At 52.0% G+C, this 17,793-nt stretch overlaps 1 long non-coding RNA gene and 1 other non-coding gene across 2 annotated transcripts; one reads left to right on the forward strand and one right to left on the reverse strand.

Moving 5' to 3' along the window:
- Positions 1-540: 540 nt before the first annotated feature.
- Positions 541-613, reverse strand: TRNAT-UGU (transfer RNA threonine (anticodon UGU)). The gene has a single exon. It is a non-coding gene; the product is annotated as a tRNA-Thr (tRNA).
- An 8,775-nt stretch (positions 614-9,388) lies between these two features.
- LOC123800165 (uncharacterized) lies at positions 9,389-17,175 on the forward strand. Its single transcript, XR_006781847.2, has 3 exons — positions 9,389-11,501; positions 13,267-13,368; positions 15,823-17,175. It is a non-coding gene; the product is annotated as an uncharacterized LOC123800165 (long non-coding RNA).
- Positions 17,176-17,793: the final 618 nt, after the last annotated feature.

A 17,793-nucleotide genomic window follows, 5' to 3' on the forward strand; every position in this document is an offset into this window, starting at 1 on the left:
GCCACGCTGGCCGCGCTCGAGCCGGGTTGGGCGGGCGGCGGGACGCGCGCTCGCCGGCCTCCCGGGAGGCGAGTGGGAGCCGGCGCAGGAGCGCCGCCCGCCGGCCGCGCGGCGTCACTGCAGGCGCAGCGCCGGCCCCGCCCCCCGGCAGCGCCCCAGGCCCGCCCCTCCCGCTGCCCTGGGAACCCGCCGCGGACGCCCCCCAGCTTCTCCAAACGCGGGGCTGGGGCTAGACTTGCAGGGGGTTGAAAACGAGCCAGGGCGCCTCGCGTCTCCTTTGCCCGGGACCGAGTCGCAGGTCCCGGTAGCGCTTGGGTCGCCGAGGACGGCTTTTCTTCTTTCTTTTTCCTGCTCTTTGTGTCGGTCCAGGATTTTCTCTTCCGGGTCACCTCTAACTCACTAGAAGGACGCCCATCATTTGCATTTCAGGAGGAGTAATTTTTAATCCTGCCAGAAGTAACGTTTTCAGAAATCTCTGTTCCATTTTCGAGTTTCTATTCCGTGAAGGGGAGGACTTAAAAAAAAGTATAAGCGAGTAAGAGGCCCCAGCGAGGATCGAACTCGCGACCCCTGGTTTACAAGACCAGTGCTCTAACCACTGAGCTATGGAGCCTACCCGTTACCTGGTTTGCTCTAGTTCAGGGACATTGGAAGCAATATTGCTTTAGCTGGCAGTTTGAAAACAACTGACCTCATGCGTCCATTATCAGTGATAATCGTAAAGACTATGAAATGCTAGAGAAAAATGACTACAATATGACAAGCACTACTCACCCCTCCGCCCAATGTCAAAGTCCTATGTTTAGGATTACAAAACACTAAATCGTACCTGCGTAAGTTATGCATACAGACAAGGGCTGGAAGGGAAAAGGCAAAAATGAAATCATGTTCTGATCCTATTCTGAGTGGTTCTTTTATATGTGAAAAAAGCCTCCAGAGCCATTGTTTATATGATACATTGTATTAAGTTTCTTACTTACTGGGAAGTTATGGGGGGTGTTTTTGCTTCTCATAAGTTAAATATGCTATTGATTATGGATGAATTAATTGATTTAACAGTATTTATTGAATACTCGAATCCCTCTAGACTTTGGAGATAGGGTGGATAAGTAAAGCTCCGTCTCTGCTCTTTTAATGACTGGGATCATGAAACTGTGCCTCGTTCTTTTTTGCTTAATGAACTGTTTACGGAAAGAATGAAGTTGTAGTGACAGCGTAACCCATTCCGGCAGGAAGGACAGAATGAAGGCCGTGAAGCCCAGTGGTCTGCAGGCCTTTCTTCCTTCCCTCCTAGGAGTGTCAAAACCCTTCTTGATCCTCTATTTGAAACTGCACCATCGTCCTTATCCTGTCCCTTTTACCCCATACTAGGTGAATCTTCTTTCCTACTAGATAATGTGCTTTATCGTTCTTTTCTGTCTCTCTGTGTTAGAGTGTCAGCTCTTTGAGCCCTAAGGGTTTTCTTTTATTCCCAGAATAGTGTGTAGCACATAGTAGGTGCTCAATAAATGCTGAATGACTGACATCTATGTTTGTTTCGTAAGCCAGGAGAGATTGGGAAAGTGCCTGGGGAGAAGGTTTCTCATCTCAGTTCCACTTCCCCTGCCTCCCCACCCAAGCTGGAGTTTTGTTAACACATTTTGCATTGTCTCATGGTTCTGGAGGCTACCAGTTCTATTCAAGACATGGGCAGCGTTGTTTCCTTTGGAGGGCTCTGAGGGAAGGACCCATCCCAGCCTCTCTCCTTGGCACTTGTAGATGGCCGGCTTCTCCCTGTGTTTCTTAACATCCTCTTCCCTCCATGCATGTCATTTCAAATCCCCCCTCTTTATAAGGACACCAGTCCTATTGCATTAGGGCCCACCCACCTCGCTTTAACTTGATTGCCTCTGTGACAACTCTGTCTTCACTTTGGTCACACCCTCAGCTACTGGGGGTTAGGGCTTGCACCCAAGAATTTTGAGGGAACACAATTTCTCAGGAACAAATGCAGCCGGGCATTCAGTTAAGGCAGAAGCAAGGCCTCCTTCATTCCCTTGACCCGGTCTGCCTCTGGTTAGCAGACCTCACCAGCGATTCTCACTTGCTGCCCCCACCCCTTCCCCAGGCCAAATGATGACTCCCCAGCACCTCCCAGCAGGAGGAGAGATGTGATAGAAAAACAGAGCCTCTCCTCTCAGTTCTAACTTGTGATCTGTAGGATAAAGGCTATAAAGATGAAAGGACAAGGTGAAGGAAAGCTAAGGAGGGCGAACACCCTTTATAGACTTCAGTCGGCTTTTGTGTAGCACGGCCTCAGGAGAAAAAGTCTGGGAGGGTTTTCTGTTGAATCTTGCGTCCCCTCCTCCTTCTCCCTATCCCCTCCAGACGGGGCTTTATAGCCCACTTAGCACTTACCACCTGTGAAATGGAGGTGATCATTTTGTCTCTATCTCAGAGCAGTCTGGGGGATTCAACCCAACAATGAACTTGAAAGTGCTAGGGGAAATTGTGAAGTGCCAGAAACAAACATGATAGAGAGGGAAGGCATCCTGGGGTCCGGTTTGGATGGAGGGTGAGGACGAGATGGACAATAGAAGTCTCAGCAGCATCCCTTGGCTTATGTTCTTTTTGCTTTTAAACGACAGTTTCCTTTGCTCACTCCTGCCCTCTTTCTCTTCAGATGAGTCTGCTGCAGCCCTGGGGCTGGAGGATGTAGGAGGGACAGCGCTTCCACCCTCTCTCGCCCTCTCCTTGGAATCACTGTCCCGTGTCCTCTCCTCCTGGGAGGAGGCCATGTTCTGTCCCCAAATCAAACTCAAGGTCAGAGGGTGTGAGGGTGCAAGGGTCAGGAAGGACTTCCAAGCTCATCTAGCCCCGGTTCATTTTGGAGACAGGGAAGCATTGGCCCAGGAGGGGAAGGGGCTTGCCACGTCGCGCAGTACAATGGTCACAGAAGGCACATTGCCGTCGTGGCGTTTGGGACTTCCCATGGTTTTTGTTTCCTACTCTGAAGGTTGGTCAAAGAAAGTAAAAAAACAAAACAAAAGACAAAACAAACGAAGTGCACACATGTATGTAACTTAGCCAACCAACCCACCACCCGAAACAGGGCAAAGGGGCTTTCTGAATTTGTCCAAGATAAAGGTAGGCTCTTTAGTGCGGACCCCCGGGGGGTGGTGGTGGTGGGGTGGTGGTGGTGGTGGATCAGGACAGGGAAGGAGGGAAGGAGGTGGAGAGTCCTCCCTCTCATCTGGTCCCTCCTTACACCCACCCACAACCCAGCTAGAGGTGGAGGGTGGGGGATAGGACCCCTGTGGCCAGCAGAAACCCAGAAAGCAGGAAGAACAAAGCTAAAGAAGGAGAGAGGGCAGGAAGCAGGATGCTGTTCATGTTGCTTTATAAACCCAACACAGATTTACATGAAGCTGGCCCCCTGGCCCTGGTGTCTGAGCTCTTCCACCCCCTCTCCTCCACCCCCTTTCCCCCTGTTGGATGGGGAGGCCAGCAGGAACCTAGGGCACAGACAGGAGGGCTTTAGAACCTGGGATGCTGGGGTCAGGGGCTCTGGTCCCAGCTGACCCTCTCCTCCCATTTGCCGGGATCCTTGGGGGGAGGGGCTGTGGCATCTTCCGCAATAACTCAGGGCACACAACCCTTCTCACCATCCCAGATGGAAAAGCCTTAGGGTAGACAGCTCAGAAAGTGGGTGGGCAGCTCAACAGTGGATGCCTGCCAGACTTACGTGGACCCAATGGAAGGCACTCACTTATTAAAATCATGGTAACAAAATTCATCTCCTGGATGTTGATCCTGTCCCACACCAAACAGCCTTCTCTTGGGTAGGTTTTTAATTCGATTGCTGGGCTTTTGGGTGGACTCCATGGAAGGACTGCAGTTTTGAGTCCGGAGAGAATGTGCACCAGCCGTGCAGAGATGACATTGGGTCAGGGCGCTCCACAGCTTGGCAATACGAGGGGGGCTACCGGTGTGTTTAGGTTGTTCTGGAGGGAGGAGTCTGGAGGGATGAGGACTGAAGAGAAGGATGGAGAAAATGCACCCCTAGCCCCACCACCTTGATACCTGGCTTGCAGAACGAATTTACACCTCTGACTACGTCCCGTTTGGTGGGCTCCCCCGAGACTTGCGTCTCTTCCCTTCCAGATCAAACGCAGGGGGCCGGCGGGCAGGGGAAAGATCTTGGGCTTTGGGGTCTGGTAGACCTCAGTTCGAATCGGGGGACACGCGGGGACACCGGATCCCGGTGTCTGCGGAGGGGACAGGCTGTGCCTGGGCTGAGCTCGGGCCGGAGCGGCGGAGGGACCCGGTTCCCGGCCCAGCCCTGCCCCCTGCTGGCGGCAGTGGAGTGCTTGTACTCTCAAGGCTCGGGTCCTTCACCTGTGCCGAGGGGCCAAGGGGTCGTGCTGCCCAGGGTGGATGCGGCGGTAGGACCGTCAGTGGGGCGGCCGCGCCAACCCTCCAGGTACTCGGGCGCGATCCCGTCCGCTTTCTTGCCTTCCCTCCGGTTGCGGCGGAGGGGCTGTCCGTGGCCCCGGAGAAAGCCAGCCTCCTCCCCCCTCTGTCCTCCTCGGCAACCCCGCCGTCCGGCTGTGCCCTTGATCGCTGGAACGGCCAGCCTCTCCCTCTCCACTGGACCCTTCCCATCAGCTTTTAACACTCTCCAGTCTCTCCCACGGAAAGCATCAGATGAAAGAAAAGGACATAAAAACCCTCCACTCCAGTGAGTTGTCTGCACGGGTTCCCTCGTTCCTCACCGCCCACTCACTTCACTTGCCCTCCGTCTTCGTCCCCCCCCCCCCCCTGCGTGGATGAACCTTGGTATCTTGGCAGCTCTTGTCCCCACTGACCCCTTTCTCCTCCCTGAAGACTCTCTTTGTGTCCCTTACGGGCCCACACTCCTGAGAGTCGGCCCACTTCCCAGAAGCTGCTTCTCAGCCGTCTTTGCAGCCCTCCCCTCCCCGAGGCAAGGGGAAGGGTTCACAGGGGCCAGCCTGCCCGGGTCGGAGTTGCGGTGCGTCTCCGGCCAGTTTGGGAGACGCTGTGGGCCAGCCCAGAGGTGGTCTCTGCACCATTGCAGAGCTCATGGGCCAGTGGGGAAGACCACCGTCATTCTCAAAGCGACCACCGCCGGGGACGGGGGACAGTGAACATAGACAGCTCGGTTTCGTCACATGTCAAATGGGGTGATGATGATGGTGAGGAGGATGGTGATGATAAAAATAATGTGACCACTAATAGCCTCTCATGTAGGCACTTGGGAAAAATAGATGAAACTGGATGAAAATAGATGAACTTGGCATCTGGGGGAGGACTTCATCCATATACATGGCTTTTATTACTAGTTGTACCTAGAGGTAGTGTGTGAAGCCCCCCCTGTTGTGAGAGGGTCCTTCACAGAAGGCTGGGTGGCAGGAGGCAGAGGAGGGGGTAAAGAGCATGGGGCTCAGAAGGCCCAAAGCCCCTGTTCTGTAGCCGAAGCTCCTCGCGGGCACCTGCTGAGTGAGACGTTATCACTCTCCTTTGGGAGCTGACATAGGAATCGGTGAGTCATGTCCAGAAAGGGGACATTCTCTCACCTCTTGAAAGACTGCAGATTAGAATTAACCTTATTCAAGTCCGACAGGGCAAGCGCTCAACAAGGCCAGGAAGAGGATAGTCTTTCAGATGACGCAGCTGTCTTCTGTCATTTTCCCTGCCCCCTGCAGGCCTTTGGAGGAGTTTCCAACCCCCACAACCACAGGACAGTGGGGTAGGGTCCATAGCTTTGGTGGGAGAATGATACTGGAGATAGTTAATTCAGGGACTGGATGGCGGTTGGGAACTGAGGGCCTCTCAGGAAATTGTTCAAGGCATGCAGGGCAGCCTTACGAGCCCAGGAAACTCACGCAAAGAGCTCTTGTCCTATGATCCTGGTGGGAAGGGAGAAAAGAAGGTGTCCAGCCTAAGGCGAGTGGGGCCCAAAGACAGAAACACAGAACTTGAGAGTCTTCGAGTTCATCCGGCCCCATGGGTCTCAATTCTGGGCTGCACATTAGTTATCTTGGGGCTTAAACAAAGCCCCAGAAATTCTGGTTCAATTGGCTTGGGGTGAGGCCTAGGCATTCCTTTTTCATGCTTCCCACGTGACTTCAGTGTGCAGCCACAGCTGAGAACCTGATCGAACCAATCCTTTTTACCTTGTAGATGAATACACAGGGACTTTGAGAGCTTAAATAATTGACCACAAATGAAGACCTTACAGTCAGTTATTGGCCCCAGAGTCTGGACTTGGGACTCAGGGCTCTCTCCATTACCCCATAGCAACATCTCCTCAGCACTAACACTTAGGATTGGTGTTCCTAGAGAGACTAGCTGCAATGCTTAGGTCTTTAAATATAAATCCGGACATAGTATTCGAACAGTGTCAGCATACTCTACAAGACTGTTGAGAACTGAGACTGTTCCAGAAACATCTGTGATCTATGGTCCCAGGATCTGGAGATGGTGTCAGGTTTCGGCGTCACAAAAGCCTCGTTTTAAATGGTAACTCTTCTGCTACCAGCTGTGTGACCTTGGCCATGTTACTTAACCTCTCTGAGCTTCAGTTTCTTTATCTGCAATGAAAATATTTCCTTAGAGAAGGCAACAGAGATTGGTTTTTTCATTGCAGAGATTAAATAGAATATTGTCATAGGCTCTTAGCACATACACTATGTGCCTTTTAAGCGGTAGCAGTCATAGGAGTTGTTGTTATTAGTATTATTGTTATATTCTGGTGTACTTGCCTTCTAGAATAGTGGCCCTCAAGCAGGGTGATTTTGCACCCCCAGGGAGCACTTGGCAATGTCTAGAGATATGTTGATTATCATAATGGGTAGGGAGAGGGATGCTACTGGCATTTAGTGGGTATTGGTCAGAGATGCTACTAAACATTTCCGGTGTGCAGGACCCCCCCCCCCCCCAAGAGTTATCTAATCTAGTGGTGCCAAGGATAAAAATCCCTGCTCTAGGTATCTGAAAAGAGTTGGGGTTTTGAAGGCCAGAGCTATTGGGTGGTATTAGGATGACAATTCTTGGTTCTTGCACTAATGAGGAGGCGGAGGGACGAGGAGGAGGTGGATGTAAGTGAGAAGGCGGAGACATAATCTGAGTGTTGCCATGGTGACGGGCCATCCACCTGCTGGGGGGGCAGAGTCATCTCCTTGGGGCAGTGTAACTCCACTGTGGGGGGCTTCGGACTCACTGCATCCGATGAAAGTTTGCAATCATCTTGACCTATCCACACTCTTATAGCCCTCCCCGTGGAGTCTCAGGGGGAGTTTAGGGGACAGTGAGCCGCTCCATCTCTACTTTCAGTCCCCAGGGAGGATGGACTTTCTACCTCTTGGCATGTGAGTCCCTGTGGTAACCTGCAGGTAGTAATAACACTGGTGTTTAGACCCCCGAGAGGTGCTGTGAGGATAATCGTGCACCTAGAGCTTGGGGAGGCTGGTATGAAAGGCTTAAATAACGCCAAGACGATTGCATCGGGTCCCACGGGAGGGCTGTCTTTCTCCACGGTTGTGCTCTGGGCACCTGGGACTTGCATGAGGTCTTCTCTCTCATGAGCTCATCATTTATAAATGACAGCCACCAAACTTGGAAAGTACGACACCGAGTTAGCAAGTGGAAAACTTACTCAGCTTTCTCGCCGGAGCCTTGTGTCTTAATTTATTTATCTTAAAAAGAAGATAAGTAGAACACTGCCAGGCAAGCTCTGTTATGTGGGGAGGGAAGAACGCGTGTAAAAATTCTCCCGAAGAGCACAAAACTGTCAAGGTTATCGCGGTGATTGACTTTGGCTGCAGTGGGGCGCGCGGGCACTAGGTGGCGCTACGTTCTCACGGCAGAGGAGAGCTCTGCCCTGGACACATGTTATTAATGTCGGTGTTGGAGCGCGTACACCCCAGAGTGAAAAATATAGTAACAGGAAAGATTTAGTTCTTAAAATAAGTCAGCAGCCCAGTGAAGCAAATACTGCCACGGCAGGTACATTTTCTTGCTTGAACTGATGGAGAAGGGCATTGATTGCCTACAGGCATCTGGCTACAGATATCAAACGATAAAAATACACAATTAAATGAAACCACGCCGCAGGCCTGGTCTCAGAAGGGAATGAGAACCAGCTGGACTCAGCCATAGGTCTGGGATCTGGCGCCGATGTTCCTTCCTAATGACTGTTGTGTAAATGCGCAGTTGTCACGTGGAGACCCTTTTCATTGTCTGGTTGGCTCTTCCCCAATGAGGAGAGGGCTGGCCGCACACTTAAGTTGCACCTTTCCGGCTTTCGCGTTCACCAGTTGGGACGGGGATCACGTTCGTTACCTTTGTTAGAAGGTAAGCCGACTGAAGCTCTCAGGAGGCTGCGGATGGCAGTGAGAAGGGGGAGGAGCTGAGGGTTGTCATGGTGACGGGCCATCCACCTGCTCAGGGGCCCCAGAATGGTCTCCTGGGCCCGTCTAACTCCACTGTGGGGTGAATTGGACTCACTGGATCCGGCGCAAGTTCACAATCAGCTTGACCCGTCCACACTCTCGTAGCCGTCCCCGCGGAGTCTCAGGTTGGCCGAGCTTTAAGAAGGGTCGGAGCAACAAGACTGAGAGGGTGCTTTTGGGCCCAATAGTCCTGCATTCCAGCTCCACCACCAACTAGCTCTTTGACCTTGGAAATGTCATTTCACTCAAGCCTTGGTGAAAAGGTAATCTGTAAAAGGTGGATAAAACGGGAGGGAAGCTTGCAAGAACTGCTCCAATTGTGCTCACAGCAGTCGGAAACTGGGAAGACTTGCAAATGAAGTGGCCAGACAGCCCCACGCGTCGTTGGAGGAAGTTGGAGGGACCTCGAATGGACATGGGCAAATGCCCTTTTCAACACTCTCAGCTCTTTTTTTTTTTTTTTGCTTGTGGCTGCCCAGCCTTGGTCCCTACCCATGCTTAGTAAATTGTTAGTTTATCCTCCCGTTCTTGGGTTTCTTGACCTCTAATAATGGAACCGTAGCTGTCATGGTCGGAGCAGCGGACATAGCATACGGGCACTTTAGGAATACATATCCCCTGAGTTCAGTGTGCATGCAAGCACCTGCAGGGCGCGTGTCATCACACGCAGGGTACATCCAAGGAGATGCCGGCAGGTCACGGTGGACAGGAGAGACTGGAGGCGAACTCCGGTCCATCGGAGAAGGCAGCTGGGCACGAAACTCGACTGCCCTCTATGAGTAGCTGAGTTTCTGCCTATTTCCTCGGATTATAAAGTGTCTCGCAGCTGCTTGGGCAAGAATATGCCGTGAGTTCTTGTTCAATCATTAACAGTACTTCAGAGGACACACACACACACACACACACACACATATCTTCCTTCCCATAGATGCAGAGCTTTGTTTTTATCCCAAGTTGCACACATTCATTGTGTTATAAACAGCCACGGACTCAACCGGGTGTCCTGCAGGGTGGCTCTCCTCATGGCCAGTTAAGAAATTCGCCAACATGTATGGGGCACGTGAGCCTGCTGGTCGAGGCCCGACCACTAACCCTGGGATATTAAACCAGGGCTGTCTGGGCCAGTGATGCCTCGGGGTTGAACACTCACTGTCCAGCAGTGACAAAGTGGTAGACAGTCCCCAGCATCCTTCTGAGGTCAAACCTTTGGGTTGGAAATGGTTCTTGAGATAATCCTCATTTCCAATTGGTTAGCATCTCGCTATCTCCCAAACCTCATTTCAGGCCCCTTTAGAGTCAAAGATCACCTTGTCTTTCATACTTCGTCCAAGAGTCGAGCCTCCTGGACCAGGATCTCTGGGCTTTGTAAGGTAAAGTACATTAGCCAGCTTTGCCTGGGCCCTGACTGCGGGCACATTCAGTGTCATCACTTCAGGTGGGGTGCTTTGGGAACCAACATTTATCGAGGGCACACTATGTTCCAGGTACTTATTAGGTGCTTTATATACACTGATTTATGTATGTACATAGTATCACTGCAATTAGCCCTGATTTCGTGATGTCTCCGAGGATGACCTTGTTTCTAAGTAGGCAGTTTGCAAATGCACTTGGGTTTAAAACTCAGATCTGAGTTTTTTCCAGTGCGTTGTACTATTGAAGTTTATGCCTTAATCAACACATATTTATTTCAGTATCTTTTCTGCAGGAAGTACTGTCCTAGGTAACCTTGAGCAATGCAAGGACATGTGGGCCACGGTTCCTGCCCTCGGGGAATTACAGCACAGGGTGGGAGGCAGGCTTACACAGACAGAAGTTAATGAGTAATATCAAGTATCACAAATGTCCAGTAAGAAGAGATGAAATGTTCACTTGAGGGAGAGATACCTGGGTGGTCAGTGGAAGTTCATGAAGAAAGTGGGAAATGAGTTTGTTCTTGAAATTTGCTGAAGATTTCGGTGGAGCCAGAAGGGGCCCATTCCAAGCGGAGTTCACAGGGTGTGTTCCAGGGACCCAAAGTCAAGCCGTCTCAGCGGTGTGGATTCCTCTGGTGGAGAGGTGGCTGACTCGAGCAAGGTGGGGACCCTTCTCCCCAGAGCCTTGCTAGAGCTTGGTTCCCACATCCCCGGAATGGCTCTGGGGGTTCCCTAGAGAGGGGGAATCAACGGGATGACCTCAATGACCCTACCTTGGTCTCCCAAATCTAGGAGGACTGGTAGGATTTACAAGTCCTCCCTCAAATCACGACAGGGCAGGTTGTTGCCTGCAACTCCCCACACCTGCGGGGGAGAGGGTCTCACCTGTGGATGACTGTGCTCTGTTTCTCCCAAGTCTCCCTGCGGCTGTTAGTCTCTCACCCAGCGAATCCGGGGGCAGTGAAGTGGGAGGCACACAGACTCTGGATCAAGCGGCCTTATCACTTACTCGCCATTTGATCTTGGCCGAGTTGCTTTATGAACTGAAGTCTCCTCATGTGTAAAATTCAAAATAATACCGGTTTCTGCTTTTTAGGGTTCCTCTGAAGCTTGGGTTGGGTTGCGCATAAAACTATGTTATACAATCCCGGTCCACATGAATGAATTGCAGAGCTCAGCTCTTGGTTGCCCTGATAAAATGCTTGCTCCTATTGGTAGAGAACTGGTCGACCATCTTTGCCCATAGACTTTCCAGTGTCTTTACTCAAATGACAAATGTTCATTGAGAGCCTACAACGTGCCAGGGAGGCACTGAGTGTCCAGTGATGGGCGATGCAGACATTGTTGCTGTCTTGTGAGTATGCCCTGGGGTTCCCATGGTGGGCTGTTCCCAGGTGCTCCAGAGAGGGGCTGGGAGCGGAAGCCCTTTGCATGTGGCGGCTGGTGACTGCCAGAATGACCTCATAGCTGGTGAACTGGTAATTTTCTGGGGGTCTTTACGTGTGAATGCCTTCTCTCTGGTGTGGATTTACCTCTCCGCTTTCTCAGGGCCCAGACATCAGCCACCCACCGATACACTTTCTGTCTGTGAAGGTGCCGTTAGAGCCTTGATAAGAACACAACAGCCCATCCCAAGGTGAGGCTTGGTCCTTTGGGCTGTGGTTGGGGAATGTTCTTTCAGTCTCTCTACTGACACATCCTTCCTGCTCTGAATGCAGTCTATCGGGGCTCAGCTCTGGCTACGTGTCAGAACCACCTGGGGGCTTTGAAAAGACGCTGATGAGCTGGAGCTCTCCCTGGACAGACAGGATCAGTGTCAGGGGTGGGGCCTGGGCATCGTGTATTTTTATTGTTTCCCAGGTGGTTCTAGTGGCATCAGGATTGAAACAAGTTCTTGTCAAAACCTCACAGGAGGGGCACCTGGGTGGCTCAGTCGTTCATTAAGCGTCTGCCTTCGGCTCAGCTCATGATCCCAGGGTCCTAGGATCGAGCCCCACATCGGGCTCCCTCCTCCTCTGGGAGCCTGCTTCTTCCTCTCCCACTCCCCCTGCTTGTGTTCCCTCTCTCACTGGCCGTCTCTCTCTCTGTCAAATAAATAAAATCTTTTAAAAAACAAAAACAAAACAAACAAACAAAACCCTCACAGGAGAGAATCTCCCTAGACTTTGGTTTTCAGCAGACAGTTTGTAGGTGATCACTGGGGAGATGGTCTCACATCGATTCTCCCAATTTTTTCCCTAAACTTCCTCCTGAGGGTTTGAATGTAGGGTTCAGAAGACCTTCTCAGATACAGCTTCTGGCATTTTGTTCCAAGCGAGCTTGCTTTTTATTTTTTGATGAGTTCTGGAAGCTCTTTGCAGAGATGAGGTAACCTCTTGCCTATAAAACGGGGCCAAAATAATACATGCCTTCTCACCGATAAGAGGGGAACGTAACAAGAGAAAAATGAGTGGGGTTAATTGGTGAAAGAAATTAAAAATTTATTAAGTACTGATTACGTGCCATGTATGGTGCTTAGGGTGTATGTGTGTGTGTGTGTGTGTGTTTATACACACACAGACATATATACAAGATGAATGGAATTTGGTTACTACGCTGGAGGAACTATCAGTCTAATAGGGGAGAAAGTCCACCAGCCGGGAAAGCCCAGCAGGGCAGGTGGTGAAAACTGACGGCTTAGAGTATGTGTGGGCTCTGCAGCCAGCCTCTCTTGTCTGGATTTGAATTCTGGCTCTTAAACTTTTGAAAAGGCATTTGACCTTGATGGACCTTAGTTTCCTCCTCTATAAAATGGGGGACAAGACTAGGCCTTGTCAGCTGGGTTGTCATGAGGACGAGGTAGGTAACGTACACCAATTAGGTAGACTCATGCCTGGCAAAGAGGGGGCCTAGATGCAGGAGAGGAATTATTGTTGGGAGGTTTCAACAGGAGCCAGTACGACATTTCCCATTTTCAACGATATTCAGACTCTGAAACGGCAGCCCGACAGCGAGAGAGCTGGACGCCCTGTGTTTCGCATGTAGGGAGGTTGGCAGTCCATTTCCTCCACCATTGCCAGCCCTGCCTGTGGTTTAGATGCTGGGAGAGCCTCCTTGGGTACGTTTTGAACCTCTGTGAGTCTCGATGTTATCATCTGTTAAATGGGAAGACTTGTCTGTTTCGCCAAGCTAGCGTGAAGATGACGTCTGCACCCGGGGCTTCTCAGCCTAAGCGCTCCACGGGTGGGTCTTGATTCTGCAGAGATGAGTGAGTGCTCCCCTGGGGCCAGGCCCTGCCCCGCACATGGGGCTGTTACTGAGCGTGGAGGAGCGCAGCTCCAGGCAGCCGGGGTCGGGGCGGAGTGTGCGGAGATGAGGATTTTGAGATTGAAACTTGGTAACATGAATCCTTATTTTTAAAGCTCTTCTCTCCAATTCATCGACCTCTCCCCAGCTGATACGACTGTACTTCGCATTTGACTTGGGATTAAGTGTGCCGCTGGATGCAGGGGACAGCAGTGAAGGTGAGCCGGCTGACATTCTCATCGGCATGACGGGATAAACTGTCCTTGAGTCTAATCCACAAACTCGAGTGTAAAGCTATTAGGCATGTCCCTAGGCAGAGCTTTGTTGGACCGAAGTGTCTAGAGTGGCTCTCCATACCTGATGGATAGTTTGGAAAGACCCAGCGTGCATGTTAATTCCCTGTCTCCGAGCAGTACCGGCTGGTTCCACAACATGCCAGGGTCTATCGCTGATGCGTGGAAGTGACTATGATCTCAGAATACGCGTTTTGGGCCCCACGATGGCCCTGGGGAGGCCGTGCCCTCTTCCCAGGGTGGGTTGCTGTCCGGCTGAACTTCTCTGAGTGGCTGTCTCTAACTCTGCCAACTGGCCCCGGGAGCCCTTAGCCTGCTTCCTCTACCGCGGTGTGCGACGTTGAGAAGTGGCTGAATGTTTCTCTGCAGCTACTAATGGGCTCAAAAATCTCTATTAAGAAAAAATTGGTATGTAAGGCATAAAATGAGACAAAGACCTAAAACAATGCTTAACCATTCACCCCTCTCCTTTAACTTTTGGCCCCAATTCCCTCCTGAGATGTAAGTGCCAGGGAGCCTCAGCAGAGACGTGAGTAGTGAAGGCTGAGGCAGTGGGCACTGCGTCTAGGAAAAAGTTAGGGTTGGAACGAACAGTCCTTTTATGCAGCAGTCTGGGGGGAGAAAGCCTAGTTTGGATTCTCTTCTTTGGTGATGGCTTCCCTGAAGGGAAACAGTGGCCATTTACGGATTCCAGAAGAAGGGGTCATCTGTGCCGTTTGACATGGTAATTGCTATATATTTTTTAATTTTAAGTATCATTTCCTAAATAACAAGTCAAGGAGCACTGTCCTATAGTGATGTTCTAGGAAGAGGGTTTTGTGGTCACAAGGGCCCGGGAAGCCTGAAGACTACAGCGCCTCTTGGAAATTCACAGCTCATGTTGGCAGGTTAAAGGCTCTGACAAGTCCTGCAGAGAAGAAAAGGGTGTTCATTTGTTTCACCAAGCACTTCACAAACTTATTTGAGTATGAAACCCATTTTACATGTGTAACACCTACACTTGGGGAACCTGGATTAAAGTGAAGGGAGTAGCATTTCCTGAGCCTTTTCCTTCTCAGGAAACGTGCCAGAGAGTTCACATTGTCTTACTTACGTCATCTACTAGCCTCCTAAGCTGCGTGTTTTCATTTCCATTTTACAGATGAAGAAACCGAGGTTTAGCAAGGCCAAGGAGCTTGCTCACAGTGACACAGCTGGCGAACGGTGGAGCTGAGATTTGAACCCTAGGCCGTGTCACTCCAGATTTTATATATATATATATATATATATATTTTTTTTTAACCTGGTCACTCTTAATAACGCCTCTCGCCTTTCTAACCAAGGAGGCAGAAGGAGGTCGATGGAAACAGTAAAGGACTTAGTTAGGGGTCAGTCAGGTCCAGCTTTGGCTTGTTTTGTCTTCCCCACGGATACTATCAGGATCTTGCACCTTGTAGGAATCTCTCTCCACCACGAGCAGTGGTTGAGAGGTGGCCAGGTCCGCAAACCTAGGGGTCACTGTGGAGAAGAGGCAGCTGCCCTTGGGCCCAGAGTGCACAGGGATCCGCCGAGGCCCACGGCTTTTATAAGGATTCTCCCATTTCAAGTCATTCTTTTGCCAAGCTGCTCTCCTTTCCCACCTGCTGAAATTGCACAGGCTGTGACATGTGCCCCCACATTCTGTGAAAGGAGAGTTTGCCCAGATGAAGATGATGAAGGCACTAAAGATGAACGAGAATAAACCTGCCAAGGGAGGGCGCAGTTAAACTAGTACTGGCAAAAAATAGCGCATTAGGAGAGGGACTTACACCGTGGGGGCGGGGAGTGGTCAGTGAGCTGGGACTGCGGGTCTGGGAGGCTCAGCTTGGAAGTGGGAATTTCTTCTTGCACAAAAGGGCAGAGGTTACAGCTCAGGCAAGAGAATAAGAGGTTCCCACAGGGGGCGCCTGGGGGGCTCGGTAGGTAAGCGTCTGCCTTAAGCTCAGGTCATGATCCTGGGGTCCTGGAATCGAGTCCCACATCAGGCTCCTTGCTCCGCGGGGAGCCTGCTTCTCCCTCTCCTGCTGCTCCCCCTGCTTGTGTGCGCGCTCTCTCTGTCAAATAAATAAATAAAATCTTAAAACAAGCAAAGAGGTTTCCACAGCAGTGAGGGTGGGGGAAGAACTTCCCCTGGGTGGAAAGCACGAGTCTGGATCCAGGCGGGGAGGGGGGAAAGAGGAGGAAGAAAGACCACAGTTCAAGGTGCGGGGTCGGGAAGGGCACGTCCACATACCTTGAGGGCCGTGGAAGGCCTGCCGAGCCATCGGATGGACAACCCTGTTGTGTTGGGGAGCCAGTCCCTGGCTTGGCTTCGTGTGTGGGGCGCAGGACTCAACATCTCACCCTCCGTCTCTTCTTCAGCAGTGACCATCGGGGGACGAGACGACGAGGACTCTGTCCAGCCTTTGACAAAGCCGGTGCCGGGGTCTGAACTGACCCTTCGTCTCAGCGACCTCCCGCCTGGGGCAGCACAGGGGTGACGGCGGGATCCTTGCTTCTTCCCGAACCTTTGGGGCAGACAAGCGGGCCCTTTTCCTGGTCGTGGTGGAAGGGCCTTCCTGCCGGGGCCTGAATGGCAGCTCTGTCCCAGCCTCAGGTGCGGCTGCCGCGGAGAATGCCCCCATTGTGTGGGGACGGGCCGTCTGCAGGGCTGTCAGGGCCTGGATATATACAGCGAGTGGGCTGCAATATGTCCAGAGCTGCTATCAAAAAGAAAATAAAGGAGATCTCCACGTCCGCCAAGATGTCACACCTCGGAGATTTAAAGCTGGACGAAGCGACTTGCTGACTTCCATCCTGCTCACAGGGGCACATCCGTCTTCCCTGATGCAATTCTCCGGTCCCGCGTTGACACGGCTGCTGGGCCAGGCTCTGCATAAATGCCGGGCTGAGCCCGCAGGCCGCTGAGAAGCTCGGCCTGCTGCTCGAGGACCTCCCTGGGGCACGATGCACGAGGACCTGGCTTGCTTTTTTCCTCTTTGTCTTAATCACCCCCCTTGACCTTCTTCAGGTTTCGAGGGAATAATAGCAGCAGGGAAATGTCATGGAAGAGAACCAGGGGCATGATGGTGGCCCATGCTGGCTCAGTGGCCTATGGGGTTCCTTCTTGTGCTCCGGACTCTGCAGAACCAGCCGGGCCAGGCAGGTGTTCCTGGTGGACGGGACTGGGGAGTGAGACAGGTTGGGAGACAGACTGGGGGAGCAGACCCAACAAACATATGGATTCAGGAGCACAAGCCAGGAGAGAGGCAGGGTCCTGGGTGCCAAGAAGCCCAGGGAGCGGAGCAGGGAGGAGGGGGACGTGTACATCATGGGCGAGGCCCAGAGGCCAGGCTGTGTGGTCTCAGGGCAGTGAGATGAAGAGAGGGCTTCTAGAAAACCAAGTGCAGGGAAGGAGTTACACTTTTCCTTCTAGGGACCTTCTCAAAGCCCTTAGAAGTCAGGCTATGGAGGAGGAGAACGGTCGTGACCTTATGGAAAGAAGACCTGCCTGGGGCTTGACCCGAAACAACCCGGGTTTATGAACCAACCCTTTGCTTTTCCTCCTGTTTCCCTCCCCCGCCTTCCAGGCGGTCCCCACCCTTTCGGGCAGGCCTGCGCTACTCCCGTTGGAGGGAAACTCTGGGCTTTGTTCCCAGCCCCAAGCATGGGGTTGCGTGTGTTCCAGGGCCGAGGTGCTAGTGGAGGCAGGGCAAAGCTTCTTTTTTTTTTTTTTTTATTAATAATGATTTTTTATTATATTATGTTAGTCACCATACAGTACATCCCCGGTTTTTGATGTAAGGCTCGATGATTCATTAGTTGTGTATAACACCCGGTGCACCATGCAATATGTAGGGCAAAGCTTCTGACCTTGGGCTGGACCGTGTGTGTGCTTCCCCGCCTCTGGTTAGGTCGGTGAGGCGGTGAGAGTGGATGAGGGGGTCTCCCGTTTGCTGCCTTTTCGCCTCCAAGCTGTCCACCTCTGTCTGGGGGGAGCCGAGGGGCGGCCACAGCCCTTGGTGAGGACGTGACTGTCGTGGACAGGCTGCGAGAGGGTGAAGCCTGGGTGGGACATTGAGTCAGGCTTTTGGCCCGCTTCTTGTGAGGAGGGCGAGACATTCTGAGGGCTCTGCGTTGTTGGTGATCCGTTCCCACCTGGAGGGATAGCAGCGCAGCGGCCACCTGGCTGTCTGAGAGGCAGGAAGGGGCCCAGATGCGTCCAGTGACTTGCTCCCCGTTACGGTTTGGCGAAGGGAAGCCGCTCCGCAGCCCTGAATTAGAGTGATTCCGTTTTCTCTTGGCGTCACTGAATCATGAGGTCAGGGTGTTTATCTGGTGGGGTGAGCAATG

Source organism: Ursus americanus, chromosome 2, assembly GCF_024610735.1.
Source record: "Ursus americanus isolate L20-20 chromosome 2, mUrsAme1.1.p, whole genome shotgun sequence".
Taxonomy (NCBI): domain Eukaryota; kingdom Metazoa; phylum Chordata; class Mammalia; order Carnivora; family Ursidae; genus Ursus; species Ursus americanus.